At 40.4% G+C, this 15,619-nt stretch overlaps 1 protein-coding gene across 4 annotated transcripts in view; it reads left to right on the top strand.

Annotated features, from left to right (window-relative positions):
* The window catches only part of FLI1 (Fli-1 proto-oncogene, ETS transcription factor), a 163,161-nt gene that overhangs the window by 36,536 nt on the left and 111,006 nt on the right, over positions 1 to 15,619 (top strand). The gene's annotated exons all lie outside the window — the stretch shown is intronic.

The following is a 15,619-nucleotide window of genomic DNA, read 5'->3' as shown; positions in this document are numbered from 1 at the left end:
ATGTTCATGTATTCAAGTGTATGCCGAATACCCAAGCCTGCCAACCTGTCCAGGATTTTCTAGCATACACCTTAGCAGGTAGAACACCCTCTCACCTTTCACCACACAACACTATTTATGTGTACAGACACATACACAAAGAAAACAAAGGCCTCACCTCTCCAGGACTCAGTTTTCTCATCTGTAAAAATACTAGTTGGAATAGGTGACTTCTATGATCCCTTTTATCCCTGATTCTAAACTATAAATGAATGCCTAAAATTCCATTGACTTAATAAAACCTGGGAGAGAGAAAATATAAAGAGGGGCAGACCCATACAAGACTTTTAAAAAATATAATAAATTGTTTATAGAAAGATATTTTACCGTGCCTTTTTTTCTATCTCTCTGTCTCTCTGCCTCTCTCCCTCTCTCCCCACTCCCTCTCTCTTTCTCTCTCTGCCTCTCTCACTCTCTGTGTCTTATTCTTGTCTCTGTGTCTCTATCTCTCTCTCTGACTGGGTTGCTTTGGGGCTGGTGGTTTCAAAACTAGCAGCTGCAAACTTATGAAGAAAAAGAAAACCACAAAAACCCATCTTGTGAAAAATGGTGTGTGCCAGTCGGAGAGCAACAGGCCAAGAGGGAGGAAGGCTTGTTAACGTGTCAGGAAAACAGAAACAGGGAGCAAAAGGAACTCAGACCTAGTGTTGGAGTGGGAAAGGAACCATCACGTGGCCAGTTCAAGGGGCCAGTGGTGGGATAAGGAGGAAAATCAGGTCTCTGGTTTGGGGGAAGGGGGGTGGGTGAGGAGCCCAGCTTGATTGGAGTAAGCTCCCCTGGGACTGTCTGAAAGTATCAGCCAAGGTCCCTGAAACAGTAAAGCTAGCTGAATGCAAAACAGACCCAGTGTTGTAACCAAAGTTACCAGGCCCTTCTTTATGAATATAATTTGGGTCTTAGCTTTAACTTGCTATTCTCTCCAGCACATGTAGGACACCAGTATGTGAGTCAACAAAATGGGTAGAATTTGCAACAGGGCAAACTAAGGTTAGATATCAGGAAACACTTCTTTAAAATTATCCCAATAGGAGAGGAAGGGGATAAAGAGAGAGGGGCAAAAGGAGGGAGGCAGATTGGGGGAGGGGACAGACAGAAGCAAATCCCTTTTGAAGAGCGATAGGGTGAAAGAAGATAAATAGTAGAGTAAATATAATGGAGAAGGGAATAGGATGGAGGGAAACAGTTAACAATAGTAACTGTGAAAAAGAGAAAAGGGGGGAAATTATACAAAAATATTTATAGCAACTCTTTGTGGTGGCTAATAAATTGGGAATCAAGGGAATGTCCATTAATTGAGGAATGACTGAAGAAGTTGTGATGCTATATGATTGTGGTGGAATGGTATTGAGCCATAGGAAATGACAAACAGGATGATCCCAGAAAAACCTGGAAAGACTCATATGAATTGATGTATAGTGAAATGAGCAGAACTGGAAGGACATTGTGCATAGTGACAGCAGTATTATTTGATGAGCAATTGTGAATGACTTAACTACTCTCAGCAATACAATGATCCAAGACAATCCCAAAAGACTAATGTTGAAGCATACTATCCACTCCCATAGAAAGAACTGATAAAAAGAGCACTTGTGGATTGAACATATATAACCTATACCAGATTGGTTGCTCTTTTGTGAAGTGGGGAGGAAAGGGAGGGAGGGAGAAAAATTTGGAACTCTAAATCTTATGAAAATGAATGTTGAAGACTACCCTTACATGTAACTGGAAAAAATAAAATAAATGTTTGTTGCAAAAAAAATTTTCCCCCCCCAAAGTGGAATGGGCTGCCTCTAGAAGTAATGGGCTCAACCTCTTTGGAGGTCTTCAGGTCAAGGCTAGGGGACCATCCATGGAATATGTTAGAGTGGGGATTAGATCAGATGGCTGCTGAGGTCTCTTCCAGTACTCTCATTTTGTGGTTCTGATTCATGGAACTCTCTATATTACATGAACAATCCTAGGCCTCCTAAACTCCCCTCCATCCCCACACTTTCTTGAAGACCTTTGCTTATACAGATAGATACCTTTTTCCAACTAGTCTCCCACACATAATAATAGTAAGGCATTATAGTGTAGAGGAAAGAGGGATGGGCTACATGTCATTTTTTGATTCATTAACTTCTGAGTCTTGGCTTCTCCATCTGTAAAAGAGGAATGATAATACTACATACCAATCTCACAGAATTGTTGAGATGATCAAATGAAATGATGTCTATAAAGTGCTCTATAAATATCCACTGTAATATCATATTAAATTATATATTTATATTAAATATTAACTTTCCCACCCTATAATTGTTCTTACCCCCCTCCACACATGCAACCACATTGACCCTTAGGTAGCCCTTTCCCCAAAGATCTCCAAGTTTCTTTTCCTAATATTCTTCATGGAAAGTGTTCTATGTGCCAGAGTGATAACTGGCAATATTTTGATGCTCTGGACAGGAAGCACCAAAAAAGCCCATGGCAAGACACACAAATGCTTTCAAATCAACTATGTAATTCGTGATAAGAAAATAATATAATAAGTTGGGAAGGGAATGAGCATTTATCTAGTATCTGCTATGCACCAGGTGCATATCATTTGATATCTATTATCTCATTTGATCCTTACAACAACCCTGAGAGGCAGGTGCTATTATTATCCCCACTTTACATTTGGGGAAACCAAGGCAAACAGAGCTTAAGTGACTTACCCAAGGTCAAGCAACTAGTAAGTGTCTGAGGCCAGTTCAGCTCAGACTCCAGGCCTAGCTCTCTATCCACTGCATCACTAACTGCCTGTAATGATTAAAACAAATTCAATTGATTAGGGGTTGGAATTAGTTACCACTACTATATAGTAGAACTAGGCTGTTTGAGTTCATGTTTGCATGCTCTAAATGTTAGTTCCCCGATGTAAAGTCTGGGTTGCTTCACCCTCGTTACCATTCTGCCTTGTAACCTCTGCTAAGGGAATGGACTTATTAGACTCTTCATTCTTTTTTTCATCTAGTTCTGCAGTTCCTAACTTGAAGATTGCTCACCCTAATTCATGTGACAAATTTAAGATACCTTAACACCAAGTAGTTAAAATTGGGAGGGAGGGAAGGAATTCTTATAAGCTACGCAAATTGTACTTACACCAAATACAATTAAAGAAATGAGAATGGCAGGAATTCCTGACTAAGGTGAACACTGACCCCAGGAATAAGGAAAAGCTCTTATAATTCAGAGGATTTTAGAGTTGAAAAGTAGCTTAGAGATATGTGCCTTGTTCATGCCCTTTTCTCTTGCTCTCCATCCTCTGGGAGGTTAAGTGGTGGTAGAGGGTTATGAAGAAGATGTATTCAGTATCCCCATGTAATTTTCCTCAGACAAAGACATTTCCCCATAGAAACTTTAGCAAGGAACAGAAGGATACAATTTAAGGCATAGAGCCTATTTTATTTGGGACCTTCTATGAACTGTATCCCACAACTATGAGGAATTCTTTTAAGGTATCTTATATAGTATAGTTTGTGATCCACAAATCAAGATGGAATGATGATGACATTAGGACTAAAGGGGATGTATCTTTAGCAGAATCAACTGGTTCATGATATTTCCCCTGAATGTGTGGTCACCAGGTACTGCACCTGATGGTCAGGCCTCTGGGACCAGAGCAGAGCAGTGAATGAGTAATTTGTGCACACGGTTCTGACAAGGCAATCTGGGAGCTTGGCTCATCGAATGCCCTTACTTCTGTGTTTCATTTGGCTGTGAAAATCAGCAGGCCATTAGTAGTCAAACAGCCTGTCAGGTGGTCAGTCAGCACCATGTCCTGAGCATGCTATTTCCATTAATGGACACCCTGTAGAAAGAAGGAAAGAAGATAAAACTCCTAGGCTAGGCAAGCCCCCGAGCTAATGTAGGCAGATAAGACATACACCTATGGAAAGCTATAAAACAGGCACATTAAAAGCAAGGGCCAATGAAGATAGTGAAAATTATATATATCTAGATGGATTTGAGGGGAAGTAAAGTTAGTGAAGTTATCAGAATTGGGTGGAGTTAATCAGAAAATGTTTCAGGGAGGAACTAAGTTTTGTTTTAAAGGAGGAGAAGAACATGGTTTAACAGGAGAAGTGGGGAGACCTGCCTTTGGGAAGGTAACTACTAAGTAAAAGGTGAAGGAAGAAGCTATGTGTTAGGAAGAATTCTACTTTCATTTAGAGAGGCAGCATGTTACAGTGGACAGGACCTGGACCTGGAGTCAGGAAGACCTGGGTTTAAAACTTATCTCTGCCTCTTGCTATGAGACCATGGACACTTTAACTTAACCTTTCTGTACCTCAGGCTCCTCATCTGTAAAATGAGAACAATGAGACCTGTAGCACCTGCCTCAAAGGATTGTAGGATTTGTCAAATGAAATGTTCAGTATGAAGTGCTTTGCTAACTTTGACATGTTATGTAATTGACAATGATTTTTTAACCGCATGAATCAGAATGGCTTTAATCGCAAACTGCTTTGAACTCGTAGAGAAAGAGGAAAGAGATTAAGGAGTTGGGATACCTGGGTTCCAATTCTGGGAAAGTTTCAACTCTGAGCCTCCATTTCCCGCTTTTGTGCTGAAAAGGTAAACAAAATCCTTTTGCTTCTTCAGGAAGGAAACAATGGGTCCAGACCAAATGCTAGGATGACCCAGGTTAAGAATGGAACCAATGAAGACATGATCTTGCTAAACTTCAGAAACAAAATAGGGCTGGTGACTCAGCAGGTCTGCTACAGCTTAAACAGCTCTTGGCCATATCACATTAATTTGTTGGAAGTCAGGCACATCCAGAACTTTCTCTATCATACTCTATGAGTTCCACAAGACAGATCAGGGAAGTTTTCTGTGATGTGAGTTGGAGTTTTGTTTTCCCAGTTCAACTCAATTCAACACAACAAACATTTATTGAGCTCTTACTGTGGGCACAGAATTTCATTTCATGCTGAGGGTGATGCTTAGGGATGTCCTGATGCTTACCCTCCTGGAGTTTATAGTGGTGATAGTATGAGGATAAAATATAAATGCACTAAATCAATAAGAATCAGCTATGCCCTTACTGTGTACCGGGCACCATGCTAAAGGCTGAGCAATCAGAAAATGGCAAAACAAAAACAAAACCAAAAACCAACCATGGTCCCTGCCCTCAAGAAGTTCACTTCCTAATGTAATGGGGCAGACAACATATAAAGAACCATGTACTTAGAAGGTAAACACAATATAAATCAAGTGAATCAAATCAAGGAGTGTTTATTAAGCACTTAGTTTGTGCCAGGAATTGTGTTAAATGCTGGAAATACAACTAAAAGCAGAAAGTAAGATAGTACCTAGCCTCAAGTAGGTTATATTCTAATGGAGGAAGACAACACACAAAAGGAAACTGAAAAAAGAAGGTTCAGAAAGTCTGGGATGAAAATCTGGATTGAATCTTGGAAAGGAATGAAGAAATGGGTAGCCTATACTTTCTCCTTAAAATGGAGATTTTGGAAGGAAACAGCCAGAGAGAAGGGTTTCAGGAGCATGAGTACTTCAGTGTTTGAAGTCTAGAGCTGGAGAGAGCTTCCAGGGCAAGGAGGTTTTTCTAAGAATATCTGCCAGGAAAGGCAGGAGTTGGGGCAGGGGGTGTAGTCTCAAAGAAGGCATTGGGAGGCAGGGTAGGGAGGGAATTCGGAAAAGACTTTTTGCCATGAATCTTTCCCAGATATACCCCGGATCATCTGTGTGACCCTGACACCATCCAACAGAGAACAAAGCCTTTTACCAGGGGCTGCAGAGTTTCCCTTTGAGGGGACCAATGTGCTTGGCTATGTCACCAGAGAGCTATCCTGAATGAGCTGTTTAATTCCTATCTTAGCAAAGGGTGGGAATGAAAGCAGGGGAAGGAGAAAGGATGAGTGTTGATGTAATTCATACTATCTGTCCCAAAGCCTGGTCAGTTCTGGAGACCCTGGGGTTCTTAACCTGGGGACCATGACCTCACTTAAGAATGTTTTGTATATTTCAACATAATTGAGGTTTACAAAAAATAACCGTATGCATTTTGGGTTTTTTATTTTATACATTTAAAAATATGACTTTAAGAAAGGAGTCCAGATGCTTCACCAGACTGTGAAAGGGATCTATGAGAACAAAGAAGGTTAAGAACCTCAAAACTAGAGAATATGCTCAGTTATCACTAATTATCCAACTCAGCAACTCATGAATGTGTCCTTGAATTGCCTTTTCACTGGTAAATAAACCTGACTTTTCTTTATTGTAGTGGTAGATAAATAGAACTTAAAAGGAGAGGTAAAATCCATTTGTTACAGAATAGGGAAAATATTAGTACCCATCCTTCCCAGGTCCATGCTCTGTCTAACCAACAGGCGACACTCCCTCCTGCTCTATGGGGATGAAGCATAGGAGGAGGGGTTGTCCTAAACTCTGGGTGAAGAGGCTGGGGACATTGCAATAGGACCACCTGTGGTAGCACCTGCTGTTGGGCAGCAGAGAGTCCTGGGGAGAGGGACAGAAAATGATTTGAATTACATTTGCAGGGAATGTCTACAAGCTCTGCCTGGTGCTTTCTTTTCGCCTCCCCCAACAACTCATTTACAATTTGGTGTTAATTAGTGCAGCATAAAGCAAACACAGCCGGCCTGACAAACGACTTTGTAATACTGTAAGGCCTGGGGGGAAAATAAGAGACCGACTAGATGGGCAGGAAGAGGCCTTATTATATTTGTAAACAATAAGCAGCCTGGGTTACGATTTTGGGTGTCCAGATTTATCCCACACGTGCTGGGGAAGAGAAGTTAGACATCTTTTGCTGATGGGTCCTGGGGTGGAGAACAGCTTTCCCTCTTCAAGTTGTCAAAGAGCAGATAAAAGTCTTAATTGCAAGCAAACACACACACACACACACACACACACACACACACACACGCAGAGGAATATAGATACAGTCATTATACATGAAATGCTGCATTGTATCTTGGGCCCAAATAAATTGTTTGGGACAAAATTAAGTGAATGGGGAAAGAGAGTAAAGTGGGATGGAAAACGGGACCTCCCTTTCTGGAATTTAAATCTCTCTCTCTCTCTCTCTCTCTCTCTCTCTCTCTCTCTCTCTCTCTCTCTCTCTCTCTCTCTCTCAGTCTGTTTGTCTATCTATTAATCTCCTACTATGTGTCAGGCACTGTGCTAAGTGCTCAAGATAGAAAAAGAGGCAAGACAATTGTTGTTCCTCAAAGAGCTTATGATCTAATGGGATATTTGGAATGCATTACAAACTGGGACTCACCCTCAGAAATACCGGCTTTTTTATAGGACCTGACCCTTTAAGAGTTTTGCACTTCAGGGGCCGCTAAGTACCGAAGTGATAAAGCATTGGCCCTGGATTCAGGAGGACCTGAATTCAAATCAGACACTTGCCACTTACTAGCTGTGTGACCCCCGGCAAGTCACTTAACCCTCATTGACCCTGCCCCGCCCCACTGCCCCAAATTAAAAAAAAAAAACAGAGTTTTGCACCTCATTGCTCCTACAAGTGTCTGGAAAAGAGAAAAAGGTTTCTGAAACACACTTTTCATGGATAGGATCAAGAATAAGTGGACAGCTAGGTGGCACAGTGGATAAAGCACTGGCCCTGGATTCAGGAGGACCTGAGTTCAAATCTGGCATCAGACACTTGACACTTACTAACCAGCTGTGTGACCCTGGGCAAGTCACTTAATCTTCATTGCCCTGCAAAAAAAAAAAATAATAAGTACTAGGGTTGATCAGAGAGAATTGCATGGAAGAATCTGCATTACCTATTGGCTGATAGGCTTGCCAGGATGGACCAAGTTTTAAATATGAATAAAGGTAGAGGGCTCTACAGAATATGTGTCATTTTCATTTCCCCAAGATTCATAACCACAGATGAATAAGAATATCAGATGTTTGTTGTTTTTTACTTTATTGTATATCTTTAACATAGGCTCAGAATGGACAAAGGATGTTCATTAAGTACCTAATTCAGCATGAAACCCACCATGCTAGGTGCTACTCATTAAGAATGACCCAATGACCCAAGAACATTCAGAACGGGTTTCAAAAAAGCACATTTTGTACACTTGTTGGATTGGCCAACAGCTGAGTCAGGCTTTATTCCTCATGCTTACAGAAACTGGAAGAACCTAGCTCCAAGTCAACCAATGTTTACACCGTGCAGTACTCCTTCTACATCCAGGTTGAAAACAAGCTTTATATGGCAATTTCCAAGGTCACATTGGTGGTAAATTAGTTGCTCTGTATTGTGTGTGCACTTGTGTAGTTGGAAGGTTGGAAGATTACCCCTTAGATATTTACTCCCACTCAGTGAGAAGTCAAACCCTTCTTACATTTCAGTGCTGATCTTATTCTCTTTTGGGGTCCCCATCTTATACCTCACTTTCAGACTGGGAAAGAGCTCCAGTCAGCAAATCCAGTTCTTTCTCTAGGTAGTGTGTTGTCCCTCTGTGGACCATAGTAATGAAGTGAAATAGAAACCTGCCCAGATCCTCTCCTTAGAAGTAACACCCTGGGGACCCCCCCCCCCCACAACCACATTCTCATCCATAGCTTGGCAAAGCCTTATTTTAGTAACTTGGGTAGACTTTTCTTAACTGTTATAATGGATCTGATGGCCTTTTACAGTCTGTGTGGGTGCCTTAATATACAACTGTGTGTCCATGGGGACCAAGTGAATTGATAATTGAGTTAACTACCTGGAATATTCAAGGGGAATGTCTTTGCTATTGAGCCAGGGAACTTAAATCTCCAAGTTAGGTTTTTATGTTAGTGATTGTCAACCTTTTTAGGAACATTTCATCCCCTCCACCCAAGTGTCAAGTATCTCATGTAAGACTAGGAGAGCACCCAGATTTGTCAACAAGAGCATACACTTGTATTCATTTTAAAAATTTCAATTGAATTAAAAATAATTTGGTTTTGAGAAATGTGCCCCTTTTAAGAAAATTGCAAATACTCCAGAAGTATTGCAGAACTAGGGCTGGGAATTGCTGGGGTACATTGAACAAGCTTGCCGGATAATTGCTTCATGTTTTGCTTCATGCTGTATGTGTAGACATAAGTTGCAGCTCCATTAGCTGTAGGGCAAGTATTTCAGTCATCTCTGTTGTGACTACATTTCTTTAAGACTTCTAATGTTTTGTTTTGTTTTTTGTGGGGCAATGAGGGTTAGGTGACTTGCCCAGGGTCACACAGCTAGTAAATGTCAAATGTCTGAGGTCAGATTTGAACTCAGGTCCTCCTTGAATCCAGGGCTGTCACTTTATCCACTGCACCACCTTAGCTGCCCCCTAAGACTTCTTTTCATACTTAGTCAAGTATGAGAGGGTGGGGAGCAGGCAATGGGGAGAATATTGTTGAAGACATGTTTCCCCCACCCAGAATAGGCATTATGGTCAAGAGTTCAGGTAAAGGGAAAAGATGAACTCACATTCAAACAGAATCTTTTCTGGATAAGGCTAAAGCTGGTGAAGCCTTTGCATAAGGTAAAAGGTATAGATGGTGTGAGAAATTTTTCATCTTCTCCTAAATGGCCTGGTTTAGAGAGGTAGACTCACAATATGCCTTTTCCTTTCATTTTAATCTTGATAAACTTTTGAGCAGGCTGACTAGGCTCCTCAAAGCAAGAGTTCTTAACCATTTTTATGTCACCAAATGAGACATTTATAAATGAGGAACTTAATACAGTGCCTGCCGTGTAGTAGGTATTTAATAAATGCTTGTTCCCTCTCCCCTTCCTTTCCCCCTTCTTGGATCCCTTTAGGAGTCTGATGAAGCCTTTTGATCCCCTTCTCAGAAGAATATTTTTAAATATGCAAAATAAATTACATGGGGTTACAAAGGAAATAAATTATATTGAAATACAGCTACCAGGATATATGTATACATATATGTTATGTGTGCATATATTATAGATAAACATATATATATAATATATAATAATGTAGCAGTAGATAAATGAAATTTCTTAAAAGGAAAGATAAAATCTGTTTGTAACAGAATTAGGGAAAATATTTGTACCCACCCTTCTCAGCTTTATGCTCAATCTAACCAATAGGCTTAGGCAATACCCCCTCCTCCTCCATAAGGATAAGGGCTAGGAGGTTGTCTTTATATGTATATGTATATGTATATATACATACATGCATGTGTGTGTTTGTTTGTACACACACATTCTGAGACTCCATGTTGACACCTTGCTTTAAAATGATGGTTTTGTTGGTTTTGTTGTTGTTGCTGAGTAGGAGAGAGGGTGAAGAAGAAGAGGCAGGGTGGTGAAATATTGAGCAGAGAACATTTCTATGCAAACCCAGTCAGCGGAATGGTTTTCCCAGATGGGTAATATTTGAGGGGGGGGGCTCATGGAAATCCCGGATTCATGTTAAGGATTTTTCCATCCCCTTTTTCAACCTCTCTAAGCTTTTACTCAGTCTATCTAGAAATTCCTTAGAGGATGTAGAAAGGGAAATGGACCATTATGTTAACCTTGCAAATGAAAAAAGTCCCCAAAAGAATTATGTCCTTTTTTTGTTCTCCTGCAGAACAAGGAATTAATTTTACAAGCTGCTCAGGGCACATACAAGGTTTTGTAAAAGTGAATGCTATGTCCTCTCCCATGAAAAAGTTCATCATAATCTGTGCAAAACACCACCTCTGGATAAACACAATGAGGCTATATATACGCCTGGCCATTTCCTGTTTCTCTCGGCAGCTTGAGCAGAGTTTGAGTTTGGGTGAGGCTGTGACCAGAACCCACATGGTGACATGTACATTAACCATGCCCTCTTTCCTTTCCTGCTTATGATCTGGACTGGAATAACACAGTCTCTATGACAATTCTTGTTTAGAGGAATGAGATCCCCCTATAGACCAAAATATCTGCCTGACCTCGGCAGGGCAGAAAGGCCTTGCTTTGCCTTCCTTTATGCACTTCAGGATCACAATTAGATAGTGTTGCAAACAACAGCAGCAGTAGCAAGTGCTTCCAACAGACCATGTGTGTGTGTGTGTGTGTGTGTCTTCTGGATGAGAGGATGACCAGTTGAGAATGCAAGTAAAGGGGCAGCTGTTCAGCTAATCTCTTCTCAGTGACATTTTATAAGAAATCATCTGGCAATGGGCAAGACTCCTAGTGGTGAGCTTGTGACGAAGACAAATTTAGCATCCAAATTCTTTTTCTTTCTTTCTTTCTTTCTTTCTTTCTTTCTTTCTTTCTTTCTTTCTTTCTTTCTTTCTTTCTTTCTTTCTTTCTTTCTTTCTTTCTTTCTTTCTTTCTTTCTTTCTTTCTTTCTTTCTTCTTCTTCTTCTTCTTCTTCTTCTTCTTCTTCTTCTTCTTCTTCTTCTTCTTCTTCTTCTTCTTCTTCTTCTTTTTTTAGTGAGGCAATTAGGGTTAAGTGACTTGCCCAGGGTCACACAGCTAATAAGTGTCAAGTGTCTGAGGCTGGATTTGAACTCAGGTCTTCCTAAATCCAGTGCCAGTGCTTTATCCACTGTGCCACCTAGCTGCCCCCTAAGACCCATTTTTTTTTAAAAGAAAGCATAATGGTAGAAATAACAAGCAGAATATGAATTTCAGTGTCACCTGAAATCTGTCTCACAGGGGTTCAGTGTGAGGAGTTCTGGACCAGAATGAGAATACTTAACTTTGCTACTTACTACTAGTATGACCTTGGGCAAGTCACTTAACCACTGTCCCCCTCAGTCTCTTCATCTGTTTAATGGGAATATTAGTAGCACCTACCTCCCGGGTTGTTGTGGGGGATAAAATGAGATAATGTTTGTAGAACTCTTTGTAAACTTTGAAGTGCTCTATTATTATCTCCCCCACGCCACCCCAACTCCAGGTCCCTTTGAAGTAGGCCAATTAGCAGATGTCATTCCCATTCTTAAAGATAAAGAAATTGAGGCATGGAAAAGTAAAATGATTTTTCTAATGTTCTGAAGCAATTTGTGGTAGAAGCCAGTTAACTTTCCAGTGCCATCTCTTAAACCTAAACATGTCCTGTGTGTATCTCTGAATTTAAAATTGCACTTTTTTTGAATTGAGTTTATGTGATCAGGGTAAGAAGGAAGAATTCTGTTCATTTCTTCAAAGAAAGAGTCAAAACATATTGTGATAGTGAGATGAATTATGTTATATAAATCATGACGATTTTGCCTTGTGTCCAGTGTCTTTGCCCATGGAGATGTAGCCTTTCTTCTTACAGTATCTCAAGGAGAGAATGGGAGCACCCGAGGCTGAAGGTCCCAAAGCAACTTAGTAGATCTTGGTGGCATAGGGTCTAAAGTGCCCTGCTCCCACACTTAGCCTCATAAATACTTGCCACTGTCCTACACATTAAAATTATTGGCAGTATTAGTGAAACTCTCTTGATTTCTTGTTGTTTCTTTCAGACTGCTTCATTCTGAGTGAACCCAGCACAAGTGTTGGGGCTAGGGAAGTTGTAAAATCATATGCAAATTGGGGAAGAGGCTGAAAACCCGCCTATGTACACATTAGTCTTAAATCCATCGGGGGTCAGAGGTAGTGCCACAAAGATCATATTTGTTGTTCTGATTGAGTTGGCAGGGGCATCACCCCTGCCTGGTTGGAGATGCTATCCTCTGAAAACTCCAGAAGCTGCAGATGCACGAGCTGACAAATATCTTTTTCCGATTTTCTCATCTGTCTTTGTGTCTGTGGGCAGGCTCCCTCCCTTTCAAATGAAACAAAGGTACCCAGAACACATACACACACACACACACACACACACACACACACACACACACACACACATCTCTAGCCACATTCACATGCTAACGAGTTTTCTGATAGTTTTCTCTCATTATAGTCTACTAGAATGAAAGAGGCAAACTGGCTCTTTTTAAAGAGGAAAGAGTCAACTCACACATACTCCTATCTGAGTTACAATCAGCAGTAGGGAGAAGAGAGTGACAGAGAGCACATGATGGGGGTTTGCTGGGTATGAAACAAGCCTTGTTAGAATAGCTGTTACCTTTTGAAACAGAGAGCCATGACAAAGCTCTGAGCAACAGTTTCAGGCCATAAATAGAAGTAACTTTCAAGGCACACGGGACAAAATTCTTAAAGATATATTAAATAATTAACTTATTTCATTAAAAAAATTAAAATAGAATATTAGATGGAAGAAAAAGAAAAGGATTGTAATCTACCATAAATGATCCTACCAGGATTTTTGTTGATGTTTGTGTTGCATATGTGATGATAAAGATCCAAAAAGAGCTATATTCATGCATATCCATGCAGAACAAAAGGAAAAACAGCTAAACATATGGCTCTATAGAAATTATAACTACATGCATAGCTGTAAAATATTTATCATCTAGCAAAAGGAAGTTTTGGAGGTAATTTAAAATGAAATGTTCTCCCAGCAGTTCAGCCTGCTCAACTTTCTAAATGTTTTTGCTTGGTTTGCCCATGTGTCTTAACTGATGGTCAGTTGCACTTGATGGTCAGTTTCATTTCCTGGTTCTAAGATAGTGACATGAGGTGGTTACTTGGACTTAACTGCATTAATGGAGGAAGCATGCAATTTTAAAATTCCAGAGCCAGCAGACTGACTCTCAGTGCCTGCAGCCTGTGAAGTAAGTGTTCTCTGAACATTGCTTGGGTGAACTACAGTGTAAAGTCTCAGAGGCATGGGATACAGTGAAGATCATATCATAGTCATTGTCTTTGAGGAGTTTATAGTCCAGCCGAGGAGGTAAAGAGGTACCAGTATAATCCACTGCAGTTTGTACCAATAAATGTGAAACTTCTGAAGGCTACTACTGAAGGATCGAGTGGGTTGAGGGTTATACTGATCAGTTGATAAATTGGTTGAGTTGATCTGGAAAAACTTTCTGGAGAAGAATGTCTTGAGTAAAGATGTAAAAGAAGGGTGTGGGGAAGCACCCTCTACTGGCACTAAGAGGATCTAGTTCTTTAAAGAAAATTATAAAAGACTTGTATGTGAAAATTAAGGGCCCAGAACTTCCAACTCCTCAAATGTTCTGTGACTGTGGGCCAATTGCCATTTCATCCTAGGTCTTTATTCCATATACCATGAAACAGGAGACAATAATAGTTCCAATTTGTCTCCCAGGGCCTAAGGGAGAGTACGTTGTATGTAAAGTTATGACCTCTTGGGAAAAGATAGTAGCTCAGAAAGTGAAGACATCATTTGGTTTTATTTTACACACGTACAAAACTGAGAGCATCTGACAAGTTATTTAAGTGCACTGCTCCATAGAGATAGCAGATGAGCATCCAGGAATGCTACTACTGGAAGGAGCCTTAGCGTTTATCTTACCAACTCTCTCATTTTAAAGAAGAGGTGACTGGGTCCCAGGGACATAGCCTGATTTTCTCACAAATAGTGACTATCAGATCCAGGACTATAACTTAGGTCATTGGACTTCTTGGCCCATATGACTTTTTTCCAATCCATTCCATTGCCTAATGATCAATGGATTATTAAATATTGAATAAATTGATTGAACTTCTTGATGATTTAGACAGATTTTTAAAAATAGTCATATGCCACCTGTATGACCATCTACAGAGCAGAGCAAAGCAGAAATTCAAGTCAGTTTCCTTTTTCCAGGTAACTTGTAGAGTCCCAGAGAATTGCTAAAACTATTTGGTGCCTCATTTCCTCTCCTTGTAAAAGTGATCTTGCACACCCAGAAGACTCTTTAGAAACAGCTAATACTTTTTGTTTTGTTTTGTCGGTCAATGGGGGTTAAGTGACTTGCCCAGGGTTACACAGTCAGTAAGTGTCAAGTGTCTGAGGCCAGATTTGAACTCAGGAACTCCTGAATCTAGGGCCAGTGCTTTATCTACTGCGCCACCTAGCCGCCCCCTTGCTAATACTTTTTAAAAAGAGAAATACATTTTCTAATATTTCACGTTAGTGTCCCATGTTCCATTATACATGGGGAGTTTATGTGGTTCTAACCTAGTTCCAGTAGATTTTAGGAGAGAGTATAGTGGGAATGGTCAAGTGACAATGATAAGGGAAATGGTTGGGTTTGGGCAATGGATTGATCCTAAAGCATCTGTGAATAAAATCCTCAATCTGACATTGAGAGAGCAAATCTTGAGTTTTTTTGGCTACTTTACCTAGAATATCAATCTGATTGAGCATTTCAGACCTTCCTGTTTAGGCCCTTTATCTAACCCTGATGAACAGGAAATGCAAGATGTGCGAATTGAATACACATGCATGAACATACACACATACACACACACACACACACAGAGGTGCAGTGCTCTTTAATTTCTGCTCTGATGAGCTGCAAAAAGACATCTGAGACATATAGATGAAACTCAAGTGCCTGACAGTTCATAGTAGGTCGTGTATATTAGGTGATAAGAAGAAAAAAGAAGGCCTGCTAGTAACTCCTAGCTCCAAATTAACTCTAACACCCTCATAGCAGAGAAGTTACGTCACTTGGAGCCTTCAATAGTGGTACCACCATCCTGGCTGCTGAAGTTCTTCCTGCCCTGTTCCATTAATGGGGGAACATGAGT

Source organism: Dromiciops gliroides, chromosome 3 (genome assembly GCF_019393635.1).
Source record: "Dromiciops gliroides isolate mDroGli1 chromosome 3, mDroGli1.pri, whole genome shotgun sequence".
In the NCBI taxonomy this organism is placed as follows: Eukaryota; Metazoa; Chordata; class Mammalia; order Microbiotheria; family Microbiotheriidae; genus Dromiciops; species Dromiciops gliroides.
Note: the sequence above shows the minus strand (reverse complement) of the source record. Positions and strands in the feature narration are given on the sequence as shown.